General features: G+C 42.0%; 1 protein-coding gene and 1 pseudogene across 2 annotated transcripts in view; both read right to left on the bottom strand.

The window, feature by feature from the left end:
* The window catches only part of PSTPIP2 (proline-serine-threonine phosphatase interacting protein 2), an 83,747-nt gene that overhangs the window by 56,853 nt on the left and 10,665 nt on the right, over window positions 1-16,229 (bottom strand). The gene's annotated exons all lie outside the window — the stretch shown is intronic.
* On the bottom strand, window positions 1,558-7,757 carry LOC125914648 (26S proteasome regulatory subunit 4-like; annotated as a pseudogene).

Raw genomic sequence — 16,229 nt, 5'->3', positions numbered from 1 at the left:
TTTTAATGTTTATTTATTTCTGAGACAGAGAGAGACAGAGCGTGAGTCGGGGAGGGGCAGAGAGAGAGGGAGACACAGAATCCGAAGCAGGCTCCAGGCTCCGAGCCGTCAGCACAGAGCCAGACACGGGGCTCGAACTCACAAACCGTGAGATCATGACCTGAGCCGAAGTCGGTCGCTCAACCGACTGAGCCACCCAGGCGCCCCTATACCAGCTTTATTCTTAACTGCGCCAAATTGGAAGCAACCAAGATGTCCTTCAGTAGGCAGGTGGATAAACAAATTGTGGTACATCCACACCAGGGAATATTATTCAGCAATAGGAGGAAGTGAGGCATCCAGCCACAAAAAGACATGAGAGAATCTTCAACACATACTGCTAAGTGAAAGAAGCCAATCTGAAAAGGCCACATACTGTATGATTCCAACTACATGACATTCTGGAAAAAGCAAAACTGGAGACAACAAAGAGGTCAGTGGTTGTCAGGGGTTCAGAAGGAGGGATGGAAGGATGAACAGGGGGTTCTTCAAGTCAGTGGAACAATTCTGTATGATATGATGGAGGATAGATGACATAATGCATTTGTCAAAACCTATAAAACACAGTGAACCTTAACATAAACTATGCACTTTAGCTAATAATAATGCATCCATATTGGTGCAGCAAGAGTAGCAAATGTACCATACTAATGCAAGATATTAATAGAGGGGGAAACTGGGGTGGGAGGGAGCAATATGGGAACTCTGTACTTTTGTTCAATTTTTCTGTAAACCTAAAACTGCACTAAATAATAAAACCTATTAATTTTAAAGATTCTTGAAATTACCCTCGATAACACAGCATGCTTTAGCTTTCTAGGTAATTACTAGAAGCAGGACTTTAGTGACTTGATCATTTCAGCAAATTGGCTTTTGTCAAACTGATTCCCAGCAATCCTGCCTGCTTCCTGCTGAAGCCACACTGATCTTTCTGTTCCTCAAACACGCCAGGCCCTTTCCAGCCTCGCTGCTTTGTCTCCCCTTCCCTCAGCGCTCCGGAAGGCTGGCTGGACCTTACCCTTCACATCTCAGCTCAAATGTCATCTTTCCAGAGAAGCCCCCAGTGATCATTCTGTCCCCCAAACACATGGAGTGACTATCCAATCACCCTATGTTCTAGGCAGAACAACGGCCCGCCCCCAAAGATATCCAAGTCAGAATCCCTGGAGCTTGTAAACACATTACCTCACATGGCAAAGGGACTTCCCAGATGTCATTACATTAAGGACCCTGAAATGGAGAGATTATCCTGGATTCTCTCTCTTTCCCTCTCTCTCTCTGCCCTTCCCCCACTCATGCTTTCTTTCTCTCTCAAAATAAATAAATAAACTTAAAAAAAATGAGGAGGTCTTATTTTACGAATTGGCAGTATCTTTTTCTAAGTTAATGTATTACAAATACCTTTCTTGCTGCTTGCTGTAAATGACAATTTTTAGGGATTAGGGACTATACTTCACTTGTTCTAACAATTCCTTAAAAATTTTAAAGTTATTTCCATCCATTTTCATGAATTATCTCAATTTTTAAAATTAACTGCAAAAAAAAAAAAAGCAAAGCGCTACAATATCGATATACAAATGCATTACCAACAGTTCCACGTCTTTAACACAACTAGAATCTGTCTTATCATCTGAGACACAGAATGGTCCTAGTTTTAGGCTGCCCAGACAGTATTGGCCTCATTGCAAAACAGGAAGCTCAAGTTCAGAGTGGTTAGCTGAGTGGCTTTGGGCAAGGCACTCACTTAGTCTGAGGTAGTGTCGGATGTAGATCCCAAACGATACGGAGCCGTGGCCGGGAGGACTGCAGCTGCCCTTAGCTGGTGGCCTCTCCCTCCCCACTTCCCGGGTTCCCATGGAATCGACCACAATTCCATCTGAATAGTTGCGGTCTTGTACCTTCAGCCTCTCTTGAGCCCCCTGGTCTTTCCAGCTTCCCTATCTGAAACCCTGTCCACAGGACTCGTTTCTTTGCCCTGGAGAGCAGACAGGCTTCTGGCTTGCTGACCCAAGCTCTTGGGTCCTGGGGCCCTTCAGTTCAGTGTCTGCAGAAGTGGCCACATGGCTCAATGGCAGGTGCCTTGATTTGCATCATATTTCCTGCCTTTGACTCACAGCTAAGGATATCTAGGAGAACACCATGGTCTCTCATATACAGACTCTCCACCTACTCAGCCCAGGAAAGGGAAATACAGCTGGTGTCAGACAGGGAGAAGCCTGCTGGCCAAGATGATGGCCCTAAACAACAGCTGGTCAGAATCAAAGCCAACCACTCTTCTGGCAGGAATTACATGGGAATCCTGATTAAACAGGTAGGTGCTAGCATAGGACAGTTGGATGAAGGCTGAGCTGGGGACAACCCACAGGACTGGTCAACTGTTCAGATCTCCAGACCTGACCATCAGTAGAAGTGCTGACAAAGGCCTAGAGAAATACTTTTTATCCCAGAGAACTAAGGTCTTTTTGGACCCCTTGTTCAAGACCTGGCTGTCTTGGGAGGGAGAAAGTTTAGTGCCTGTGTTTGATAAAAAAAGAGTATATCCCAGGGTGCCTGGGTGGCTCAGTCGGTTAAGCATCCGACTTCAGCTCAGGTCACGATCTCATGGTTTGTGGGTTCAAGCCCCACATCAGGCTCTGTGCTGACAGCTCAGAGCCTGGAGCCTGCTTCGGATTCTGTGTCTCCCTCTCTCTCTGCCCCTCCCCCAATCATGCTCTGTCTCTCTCTCTCTCAAAAAATAAATAAACATTAAAAAAAAATTTTTTAAAGAGTATATCCTCAGAGCAGTTTCCAAGAGGCAGGGCAACCAAGGCCTGGAGCAGTAAAGGGACTGTATTTCTAGGGTTTTCAGACATTTGTGGCCCTTTATGGACCTGTCACCTTAAGCAGCTATTCTTTAAATAGAAAAACTAGTGTTCAAATTGGAGTAGAATTGGATCAGCCCTGTAAGGCAAGAGTGGAGAGGAAAGACTACAGTGACCATACAGTATTTCCTCTTGCATCCATCACCCAGCAAAACTAAGCCCGAAACCAGGCTCCAGCCTGTCAGAGGACATCGATCTGTCAACTGTTGTCATTCAAGCGGGGCCTGCAGGTAGGGGCAGAGGCTCGGTCCCCCTACCCTAAGCAGCCTATTTAAGTATTCCTTCCAGCCCTGTGCCAAGCCTTACCCTCCCTTGAGGTGTTCTGGAAACACAGATTTTTCCCATGTTATCACATGCCCAGTGCTATCTTAGCGCTTTTTAGGGACTGGTGGCCCATGGCACCCACCCAGCTGGGCCTACTCCATAATCCTACTCTGCTAACCCACACCTCTTAGCGTGAGGAGAGTAGGTCAGCCTATTTCCCATCGGGATCATACATGTGTGTTTGCCCCCTGACAAGAGCGTAGGCCCACTGAGGGCAGGAGTCAACCTTCTCCTGACTTTAGAGGTCACACAGATCTCTGGCTTCTGCAAATGTCAGAACACCTGGGACTCATCCAAAAAGACAATTAACTATTGAGTAAAACTTTAACCATAGAAGAGTTCAAAGAAAAATAATTAAATGTTTATCAAGCATGGGGAGAAGTTTTTAAACTTTGGTATATAATAGATGAAATCACAAAAGATTAGCTCAACACACTTGACTGTATAAAGCATTTGCAAAATATATATACATTTTAAGTATAATGATCATTTTACAGAGGAGAATACGAAGCTTAGGAAAGGTGAGTAATTCGAACAAGGCATATCCCTCAGCTTAAAAGGAGCAGAGCTGGGATTCCAACCCAAGAATGTCCGACACAGAGGCTTGAGGGCCTCAGGACCGCCCTCACTACTGCACACGGTATTTACTGGAGGCCAGAAGATGTGAATCACATGCACAACACACATATGTATACACATACATATGTAGATGTGAGAATGTGCTTTCAAATATTTGTAGTAAATAACAAACAATACCTTTATCATTTTTTATAGCTTACGTAGATTCATAAGCAAAGCACAAGGAAAGAAACAAAACAATTCATGAAAGAGGAAATAGAACATGGAAGTAAACAAAGGTTCACTCTCCCTGGTGGTAAAAACACAAATGCAAGTTTAATGAGGCACCTGTTTTTGCTTATTAAATGGGCAGGGAAGAAACCACACTGGCCATGACTGAGGTAGTGGAACTAGTACCTTGGGATATTATTGGAGACATTGAGAATACATCTGCTCTCTAAGAAATCACTTTATATATACACCAAAAGTTTTTAAGTGTCCTACTGTAAATGAACGCTATTTTCATTCAACAGATAGTACTGTGAATCTGAGACAGGGAAAGAGAGCAGCTCCATTTGTAGAAAGGCTCCGTCTCTGCTGTTTCTCTGCTAGGCCCCATTTACTCATGTTCTATATTTCACCTTGCATCTGAATGAACCAAGCTGCTATCTATGTTCCCACTCCAAGAGAGAGGCAGGAAAGTTAATCATTCTTGGATTCTTGTCCTAGGCTCCCAAACACTTTATCATCTAAGAAGAACCGAAGCCCAAACATGTCCCAGGACATTAGCTTCAAACCAACCTCTGCCGATGCTGACATCAATCCTCCCTACCTTCAGTGATTTAAGAAATAGCACCTATTATTCACCTGATACTCGCCTTTGAGGGGACCCTACTCTGGATTCCTGAAGGAACACGTACCTTGAAACCGTTTCCAATATAAGCCCTAACCCCGAGCAATGAAGAGACTCACTCTCCTTTCTTTTCCAAGTCTCCCAGACACTCAATCTGCTATGTGCTATCACTGACAGTATTCAACAAACTCTGCTTTCACTTCCTTCAGGTTCATGTTTGATTTTTTTCTTTTCTTTTCTTTTCTTTTTTTTTATAGTAATCTCTACACCCAACATGGGGCTTGAACTCATGACCTCAAGATCAACAGTTGCATGCTCTTGCAACTAAGCCAGCCAGTGCTGATTTCTGTCCTGCACAAAACCAATGACCCTCTTGGCTGGTCCTATGTGACCCCCTCTGGGTCCTGGGACCCACCCTGCCTATGTCAAATCCATTATGTACCAGGCATTGAACCAGGTACCGCTGGAGTAAGCAGGCAGGGGTATCGTTCCTGGCCATGCCTAGCTCTGGCTAGGAACTTTGTGTATGTGAGATAGAAATAAACACTGTCCTTGTCTAGGCCACTGTTGTTCTGGGTTTTCTGTTACTCATGGCCAAACCTAATCCTGTTTATACAGAAGGTAAATGAGCTTTCACCAGCTGGTGTCTGGCTTCTCCATGGAGTAGGAAGCAAGATCATCAAAACAGAGTGAGCATATGGGAAGGAAGTAGAGGTCTGAGTAGCGTGGAAAAGGTATGAAATTAACACCATGGAAAGAGAGGGAGTGATCTCATCAGAGAAACATAGTAAAACAGTTGAGCAGTGACAAGTTCCTTCATGAATTTCCAGAAACAGATATTTAAAGATTCCATTTTTTAATTACTTTTTTAAAAATTTGTTAATGTTTATTTATTTTTGAGAGAGAGAGAGACAGAGAGAGAAAACTCAAGTGGGGGAGGTGCAGAGAGAGGGGGAGACACAGAATCCAAAGCAGGCTCCAGGCTCCGAGCTGTCGGCATAGAGCCAGACACGGGGCTTAAACTCACAAACTGAAATGACCTGAGCTGAAGTTGGAGGCTCAACTGACTGAGCCACCCAGATGCCCCAAAGATTCCAATTTTTAAATATCCTAAATAAATGAAGATGTGCAGCACATTATTTATTATAGACAACTTCAGAAATTATATAAATGTCAAACAGCAAGAAGATAGTTTCATCAATTATATTTTTAAATGATTGTTGAGAAAAGTAGATAGCAATAGATAAACTTTTGATACTTTCTTATATTTATATTTGATTTATTATATGGAAACAGTAGAATACAAAATAGTACATACGGTATGATTATACCTATGCATGGAGGACAAAATGGGGAAAAGTACCAAATCACTAACAATACATTTTTTTAAATTTTTTTTAATGTTTATTTATTTTGAGAGATAGAGAGACAGAGCATGAGCGGGGAAGGGGTAGAGAGAGAGGGAGACACAGAATCTGAAGCAGGCTCCAGGCTCTGAGCTGTCAGCACAGAGCCCAACGCGGGGCTCAAACCCACAAGCATGAGCTCATGACCTGAGCCGAAGTAGAACACTTAACCAACTGAGCCACCCAGGCGCCCCAACAATACATTTTTAATGTCCTTAATTTTATTATGTTAATATTAAAAAACTGTTGTCTTTAAATAGCACAGGAGACTGAACCCACTGAATAGATAACAGTCTCTAGAAGGTGAGGTGTCTCATGTCACTCTGTGACCCACAGCAGCTACCACAAGGCTGCTGCTCAGGACTTCACAGATAGTTGTTAAGCTGAATTGCCTGAGATGGTGTGATGACTAGGGAAGAATGCGCTCTCTCTCTCTCTCTTTTGTTTTTTTTTTTTTACCTGAGAAGGAGCTCACTTTATTGGGGGCAGAGCACTGCACATGGCCAACAGATGAAAGCAGCCCGGTGGGCATCCTATACCCACATCACCCTCAAAAATGTACACCCCTTGCAGGGGTGCCTTCTTGTTTTTTATGAAGAACATTTTCTTTAGACTTTTTGAAGTCTTCATTTGTTACTTTCATTCTCTGTTCTCTCAAGGCCATCACACCAGCTTCTCTACTGATTGCCTTAATGTCGGCCCCAGAGAGGTCATCTTTAGCCATGATCAAAGTCTGGCATCATCCTGCTTGTGTGGATCTGAAAGATGCACTTCCTAGTCTTTTCATCAGGCAGGGGAACTCAATTTTCCCATCAATGCGGCCTGGTCTGATAAGCGCTGGATCCAAAGTTTCTATTCAGTATGTGGCCATGGTAACTTTTACATCACCTCTTGATTCAAATCCATCCAACTGGTTCAACAGTTCCAACATTGTTCGTTGAATTTCTCTCTCACTACCAGAACTTGAGTCATATCTTTTTGTTCCAATGGCAACGATTTCATCAATAAACACCATGGATGGTGCATGTTCTTCCACAGCTAGAAACAATTCCTGAACGAGTTTGGGCCCATCACCTAGGTACTTCTGATTAAGTTCAGAGTCAACCACTATTAAAAAAGTGGCTGAGGTTTGGTTTGCTACTGCTTTGGCTAATAAGGTTTTACCTGTGCCAGGCGGACCATAGAGAATGACCCCCTTTGGGGGCTTTATATCCATCTCTTCATAATATTCAGGATGTGTGAGAGGAAGCTCCACAGATACCTTAATTTCCTGGATTTGGTTGTCCAACCCCCGATAACAGCATAGGTTTCCTGGGGGGCCTTTTCCACCTTCATCACTGTGACCAAGGGATCCGTGTCATCCATGAGCCACCCCTATGACAGCACGTACCTTGTGGTTGAGCAGGGCCGTGCAGCCTGGTTCCAGCAGATCCTTGTCCACCAAGGAAAGAATACTGACACAGTGTTCTGAGCCCACAGATGTAGATACAGTGATGTCTTCCAACGTTCCTACCAACGTTGGGGTCCCTCCAGCCATCCACCTTTGATCTTTCCTCCTCTTGCTTTTCTTCTAAAGTCTTCATTTGTTCCTGATTTCTAATGAATTCATCCTCCATGAGAAGAGAGTCTTTAATCTTAACTTCAGTAATTTTTTTAAAAAATTTTTTTAACGTTTATTTTTTAATTTTTGAGATAGGGAGAGACAGAGCATGAACAGGGGAGGGTCAGAGAGAGGGAGACATAGAATCTGAAACAGGCTCCAGGCTCTGAGCAGTCAGCACAGAGCCCGACGCGGGGCTCGAACTCACAGACCGCGAGATCGTGACCTGAGCCGAAGTCGGACGCTTAACCGACTGAGCCACCCAGGCGCCCCATAACTTCAGTAATTTTAACCGGCACTGAGTGTGACATGTCACCAGTGGCAGCTCGCTGGCAGCAACTGGTCCCTTTGTTTTCTTCTTCTTTTTCCTCACTCTAGTCGGTACGGGAGGTTTGTATTTTTCTTTTCCTTGTCATTTTTCTTGTCACCTCCAGGGCCATGCTCACCACTCTGACTTTGACCCATCTTGCTTTGGTCGCTCGAACCAGAATGCTCCTCTCTCTAACCAGTGTTGTGTTTTCTCTATTGGTCACAGGGTCTCTCACCATGTGGTCAGCACTTAGTGTGTGGACCTTGCTCTGTGCCCTTCCTTGGGCATAAGGCGTCCAGTACAGCCAGAGCCCATCCTTGACAACAGCATTCTCCCAAGCACAAGATGACCCCTCCAGTCATAGTAGGACAGGCTCTTTAGAAGCCTAGAATAACACTTCTCACCAAAGGGAATGTGAAGACAGAGCATCGGCTTGGATGAGTGTCAGCTCATTTGCTGAGTGTCTGCTACAAGCCAGGCACCATGTTAGATGTGGGGGAATATGGTTCTGAACAAGTCAGACACATCACATGGAGCTTATGGTCATGGGAATCAGACATTAAAGAGGTAGTTACAGTATTATGGATTGTCTTATGGGCACAGGATGCCATAGGAACAGGCAGGTGGGGCAAGCAAATTGGCTAGTCAGAAACAATAATTCATCATTCGGTAACTGACCTAGAAGTGCCACAGTAGAGTAGGTGAGCAAGAGAAGGTAAGTGATACGCGCAGAGGGGCAGGCTAGTCTGGGGCTGGCAGACCTGTGTAGGCCATGGTCAGACTTTTAGACTCTGAGTACCACAAGAAGCCACTGGAAGAATTCAAGCAGGGGAAGGATATGAACTCATTTATGTTTTGAGAGCTCTCTAAGTGACATAGGATCTGGAAAACAGTGGCTCCAACTCAAGAAAGCACTGAAGGAAAGCCCAGGATGACAGTTGTGCAGCAGGCCTGACTGGGACAGAGGACAGAGGGCTCCAAAAAGGGGGTCTCCAGAGGAGGATGGAGGTATAGAGGACTTTTAAAAAATACCTAGTATGCTGGAGAATTTTTTAAAAAGAGTCTCTGATTTTAATTTGCAGAAATAGAAATTCTAAGCCCATCTTAAAATCCATATGGAATCTCAAAGGACCCTGAATAGCTAAAACAATCTTGAAAAGGAAGAACAAAACTGAAGGACTCAACACTTCTTGAATTCAAAACTTACTACAAAGCCACAGTAGCCAAAACAGTGTGGTCCTGGCATTAAGACAGGCCCACAGAATAGAACAGAAATAAAGCTGTTCATACATGGTCAAATGACATTTGACAAGGGGGCCAAGACCATTCAATGGGAAAAGGATGGTCTTTTCAACAAATGGTACTGGGAAAACTGGATACCCACATGCAAAAAAATGAAGTTGGACACCTACTTAATACCAAATACAAAAAAATTGACTCAATATGGATTAAGGACCTAAATGTAAGACCTAAAACAATAAAACTCTTAAAAGAAAACATAGGGCAAAAACTTCATGACACTGGATTTGGCAATGACTTCTTAGATAGGACACCAAAGGCACAGGTAACAAAAGAAAAAACAAATTGGACTTCATGAATATTTTAAAATTTTGTGCAGCAAAAGACACTAACAACAGAGTTAAAAGGCAACCCGCAGAATGGGAGAAAATATTTGCAACTTACATATCTGATAAAAATAAAAAGGTTAATATCCAGAAAATATACAGATAACAACAACAAAAGATAACCAAACAACCTGATTCAAAAGTGGGCAAAGGACTTAAATAGACATTTCTCCAAAGATATACGAATGGCCAACAAGCCCATGAAAAGATGCTCCACGTCACTAACCATTAGGAAATTGCAAAATGAAACTACAGTATCGCCTCATACCTTTAGGATGGCTACTATCAAAAAAAACAGAAAACAACGAAGTGTTGATGATGACGTGGGAAAACCGGAACCCTTCCACACTGCCGGTGGGAATGTAAAATGGTGCAGCTGCTGTTGCAAACATATGGCAGTTCTTCAAAAAATTAAAAATAGAGTTACCATATGATCTAGCAACTAAACCTCTGAGCACATACCCAAAAGAACTGAAAGCAGGGTCCTGAAGACATATTCGTACACCCGTGTTCATAGCAGCATTATTCACAATAGCTGAAATGTGGAAGCGACCCAAGTGTCCATCTACAGGTGAACAGATAAGCAACATGTGCTATACACACGCAATGGAATGTAAGTTAATATGTATTACTATGTTAGGAGATTAAGATAATATAATATAATATAATATAATATAATATAATATAATATAATAATATAATATAGTTAGGAAATTCTGACACAGGTCACAACATGGAGAAACTTTGAGGACATTATGCTAAGCGAAATAAGCCAGTCATAAAAAGACGAATCCTGTATGATTCCATTTATATGAGGCACTTAGAACAGTCAAAATCATAGAGACAGAAATGTGATAGTTGCCAGGGGCTGGGGTAAGAGAGAATGGGGAGTTATTGTTTGATGAATATAGGCTTTCAGTTCCACAGAGCGAAAAGAGTTCTGGAGATGGATGGCGGTGATGATTGCACAACACGATGAACATATTTAACACCACTGAACTAAGATGTTCACTAAGATGATTAAGATGGTAAATTTTAAGTGATAGGTATTTTGCCACAATAAAAAATATACATACTATCAGACTAAAAAAATGAAAAGGGAACTAGTTAAATATGGAATTCAGTTGCATGGCCCTGAATATTACATATATATAAGTGTGTGTAGGGGCGAAGAGCAGTGGATGCCTCTTTTTTTTTTTTAATCAAGTAGGTTAGATTTCCGTGTTCACTTCTTCTTCACATGTTAAACATTTATTGAGCATATACTCTGTTCTCAGAACTGTGTCAAGCTCTAAGGACATAGAGGTAAATGAGACAAAAGGCGACAATAGCCTTGTAAAGAAGACAGGCAAAGAAAGTGGTGACTAAATACTGAGTGATAAGTACTGTTAGAAATATGCAGTAGGCTGGAGCGCCTGGCTGCCTCAGTTGGAAGAGCACCTGACTCTTGATCTTTGGGTCATGAGTTCAAGCCCCACGTTGGGTTTAGAGATTATTTAAATAAATAAAATTAAAAGAAAGAAAAGAAATACAACGGGCTTTCAGAAACTCTCTTAACCAAGACCTAGAAGCAGGAGCAGAAGTCAATGCAAAAGCCTGGGGACAGGGCCAAGGGAACACTGCCCCACCCACCTTGGGGTATAGCAAGTAGTTTTGTGTGGCTGTGGTTCAAAGTGTGAATTTTGTGGGTGTGAGGCAGGAGTCAGCTTTCCGCTGCCCTTACAACTTTTCTTGTTCCTTATTTTTTTTCTCTTTCTCTGCTAAAATATAGTTGTGAAAATGGTTGTGTCATTGAGGCAGGTGGGAATTTTAGTGTCATTCTTGGAGGTTTATAAAAGTACTTGAAACTGTAATCCACGGCCATAAACAATAATATGTGTAAAAAATGAATAGTCATCTGTGAAAAAAATATTTAAGATCATCACAGCATTGTTTTTTTTTTAAGAATAGTGGGTATTTAATATCTAAGAATACTCTTCTGTTCAACTTTCAAAAATAGTTACCTGTGATCATTTCTGTTTAAAAAAGAAGTCTTCGGGGTGCCTGGGTGGCTCAGTCAGTTGAGCGACTAACTCTTGATTTCAACTCAGGTCATGATCTCACAGTTCATGAGTTCAAGCCCCACACGGGGCTCCACACTAGGGGCGCGGAGCCTGCTTGGGATTTTCTCTCTCTCTTTTTCTCTCAAAACAAACAAATAAACTTAAAAAAAAAAAAGAAGAAGAAGCCGGTTTCTAATCCACAAATGCAATCCAGTGTGACCTGGTCAATGCTAATGAAACAGCCATATTTGAACAGTGACTTTTAAGGTTATATAATAGTTTCCAAAGACAGAGAATAATGAATGTTATGGATTGTGCACTGGGGCTTAAGATTGCCCTGTGCTGCTCTGAGCCTCCCTGAACATACAAATAGTACAAAGAATTTAAGACAGGGGCATTAGGGTCCACTGGAGAAAAGCTTTTCTATTCTCATGAAGAACAAACATCTATTAGATATGTCAAAATCTCCTATTGACCCTTGGCTAACCTTCAGCCCAAAATGCAAACAGCCGATTTCAGAAAGTAGGTTAAACAAATAAGCCACCAGTCTACTATATCTTTGAGAAGTCTGATTTTCCTACTTAGCTCACACATGTGTTATTTGGGAAATAGGAACCCCACGACTCTGAGACAGGTGACGAAGCCCTTGTTTTGAGAGGCTGTAAGACTCACAGCAGCTATTGGACACTGGTATTGAAAATACCATGTATTATATTGCCTGACTTTTCTAGAGTGAGCTGTATGGTTCTGCCATCTTCATGGATTTTCACAATATATGATTTTAGGGGTGCTTGGGTGGCACAGTCAGTTAAGCACCCGACTTTTAATATCTGCTCAGGTCATGATCTCATGGTCATGAGATACAGCCCAGCATGGACTCCATGCTGAGTATGGAGCCTGCTTAGGATTCTCTCTCTCCCTCTTTCTGCCCCTCCACCCCTCCCAAAATAAATAAACATTTAAAATTAAGTAAGTACTTAATTAACTTAAAGCATCCTTGTTTATTTAATTAGAAATTTTTAATGGTTTTATTGATTGATTGATTGATTGATTGATAAAGTAGGCTCCCTGCCTAGCATGGAACCCAACATAAGGCTTGAACTCATGACCCTGAGATCAAGACCTGAGCTAAGGTCAAGAGTCAGACACTTAACCAATTGAGCCACCCAGGTGCCCCTTTAATAGTTTCAAATTTTAAAAAATTACAACTAAGCCTGGGTGGCTTAGTAGGTTAAGCGTCCGACTTTGGCTCAGGTCATGATCTCAGAGTTTGTGAGTTTGAGTCTCATGTCAGGCGCTGTGCTGTCAGCTCAGAGCCTGGAGCCTACTTCCGATTTTGTGTCTCCCTCTCTCTCTGCCTTCCCTTGCTCTCTCTCTCTCTCCAAAACAAATTAACATTAAAAAAAATGCAACTATAGGGGCGCCTGGGTGGCGCAGTCGGTTAAGCGTCCGACTTCAGCCAGGTCACGATCTCGCGGTCCGTGAGTTTGAGCCCCGCGTCAGGCTCTGGGCTGATGGCTCGGAGCCTGGGGCCTGTTTCCGATTCTGTGTCTCCCTCTCTCTCTGCCCCTCCCCCGTTCATGCTCTGTCTCTCTCTGTCCCAAAAATAAATAAAAAACGTTGAAAAAAAAATTAAAAAAAAAAATGCAACTATAAAGCTAACCAACAACTCCTCTTATTGAAATCTCCTTTTTGTTAAAATAGGAGATTTGTAGCGCAGGTAAAGAAAAAACAATGTCAGCCACTTCTACTCAGGATGAGGTTTTCATTAATACTGAAATGTAGATGATATTTATTCTGTAATAAAATATGTATAAAGCTTAACATTCTGGGGCCACCTGGGTGGCTCAGTCAGCTGAGCGTCCAACTCTTGATTTCAGCTCAGGTCATGATCCCATGATAGACCCCGGCATTGGGCTCCACACTGAGCATGGAACCTGCTTAAGATTCTCTCTCTCTTCCTCTCCCCCACTCACACTCTTTCTCTCTCCCTAAAGTAAAAATAAAATAATAAACTATAAAATAAAAACTGGACATTCTGATTACATTTAGGAAGTAGTAAATGATAAATCAAAAATTAAGTACAAAATTATCAAGTAGTCATACAGATAGTGGTTATTCTAGATTTTAGATATAATCATTATTTTGCTTTGACTAGCTGATAAAATCTATAGATATTTCACCAGAAAAAATCCATAAATTAGCACGCATCATACACATTTATACCAAGTTTTGAATACACCAAATCTTTTTTCCTTTAGAATACATTTTTTAATGTTTATTTATTTATTCTTGGATGGGGAGGGGCAGAAAGAGAAGGAGACAAAGAATCCCAAGCAGGCTCTTCACTGTCAGAGTAGAGCACAATGCGGGACTCAAACCTACTTACCAACTGTGAGCTCATGACCTGATCCGAAATCAAGAGTTGGATGCCTAACTGACTGAGCCACCCAGGAGACCCACTTTAGAATACATTTTAACTATATGTACTTATCTATACATGTGTTATATTTTTAGGCCTTTGCATAATGGGTATCTGATAGACCAACCTCTGAACTCTGCATTCACTATGTAAGTCTGATCTGTGAAAAAACTTGCTTATTTGTGGAAAAAAAAATTTTTAATAAAAAATAAAACAAACAAAACCCCTGATATGCTTGAGCATTAAAAAAAAAGTCTCTGATAAAGTTGAAAAATGCAAACAAAAAACAAAACAAAACAAAAAGTCCAGGAAAAGCATGAATGGAGATGTAATCATAGTATACAATTTATTTTTAAGTAAACAATCTTTTTATGCTGACAACCTAAATAGTGATTATTGATTTCAAAACAGTGATATTTATTTTCAGTGGTTCAGGAGAAAAAATATATATCTATTAAGAGAAAGAAAGAGAGACAAAGCAGATGGGGTTTAAAACTGGAGAATCTGGAGTGCCTGGGTGGCTAGTCAGTTGAGCATCTGACTTTTGATTTGGGCTCAGGTCATGATCCCAGGGTCGTGGGACTGAGTCCTGCTTTGGGCTCTGCACTGAGCATGAAGCCTGCTTGGGATTCTCTCCCCCCACCCCCACCTCTCTCTCTCTCTCTCTCTCTCTCTCTCTCTCTCTCTTTCTCTCTTCCTCTTCCCCTCTCTTGCTCACACATGCGTTCTCTCTGTCAAAAATAAATACATTTTAAAAAAACAAAAAAATTAAAAAGACTGGAGAATCTGAGTGAAGAGTATATGTGAATTCTTCATACTCTCGAGATTTCTGTAACTTTAAAATTGTTTCCAGGGGCGCCTGGGTGGGATTCTCTCTTTCCTTCTCTCTGTGCCCCTCTCCCCCTCTCAAAATAAATACACTTAAAAATTTGTTTCTAAATAAAAAGTTAAAATTAGTGTTATAATTTTACAGGGAAATAGAGGTGATGACATAAGAAGGCTAAATCCTTGATTAGAGCGGTAAGTCAATAGATAATTTTAAAGCTGCTCTGTCAAGAAAAAGCTGTATAAATACATTATTTTGTAAAGTGGTAACAAGTTTCTGCACAATGATGTTGAGAAAAGCTGTAATTTTTTATTTTCCTTAAAGAGAGGTTCCATGTCTCTCATTAAATTTTTAAGAAGATAGGGGCACCTGGGTGGCTCAGTTGGTTGAGCATCCGACTTCAGCTCAGGTCATGATCTCGCAGTCTGTGAGTTCGAGCCCCACATTGGGCTCTGTGCTGACAGCTCAGAGCCTGGAGCCTGCTTCGGATTCTGTGCCTCCCCCTCTCTCTGCCCCTCCCCCGCTCATGCTCGCGCGCTCTCTCTCTCTCTCTCTCTCTCTCTCTCTCTCTGGGTGTGTCAAAAATAAATAAACATTAAAAAATTTTTTTTAATTTTTTTAAGAAGATAAAACAAGAAAAAAGGATTTTGATAATTATTTTAAAGATAGATCCCACTGGCTGCTCTAAGAAGAATGAATTCGACAAGGGTAATTGTCAATAACTTTACCTTGCCTTTTGCCACTAGGCAAAACAATACAAAATAGCCCTGTGGTATGTTTCTAGGGACAGGTTCCCAAGAGAGAGTATTAAAGCCGTAAAGCAGCACCCTGAACATTGTAGAAACTAGCACATGGAGTCCGCATGAAGGGTCTATGTGATAACCTGGTTTTTCTGCTTATTTAAGAAAAAAAAAAGGGGGTGCCTGGGTGGCTCAGTCGGTTGGGCATCCGGCTTTGGCTCAGGTCATGATCTCATGGTCTGTGAGTCCAAGCCCCGCATCAGGCTCTGTGCTGACAGCTCAGAGCCTGGAGCCTGCTTCAGATTCTGTGTCTCCCTCTCTCTCTGCCCCTCCTCTGCTCATGCTCTGTCTCTATCTCTCAAAAATAAATAAACATTGGGGTGCCTGGGTGACTCAGTCGGTTAAGAGCCCAACTTTAGTTCAGGTCATGATCTAGCAGTCCGTGAGTTCAAGCCCCGCATCAGGCTCTGTGCTGACAGCTCAGAGCTTGGAGCCTGCTTTGGATTCTGTGTCTCCCTCTCTCTCTACCCCTCCCCTGCTCACACTCTGTCTCTCTCTATCTCTCAAAATTAAATAAACCTTGAAAAAAATAGTTTTAATTAAAAAAAAAAGAAAAGAAAACA

This window comes from Panthera uncia (assembly GCF_023721935.1).
Source record: "Panthera uncia isolate 11264 chromosome D3 unlocalized genomic scaffold, Puncia_PCG_1.0 HiC_scaffold_8, whole genome shotgun sequence".
Lineage (NCBI taxonomy): Eukaryota > Metazoa > Chordata > Mammalia > Carnivora > Felidae > Panthera > Panthera uncia.
Note: the sequence above shows the minus strand (reverse complement) of the source record. Positions and strands in the feature narration are given on the sequence as shown.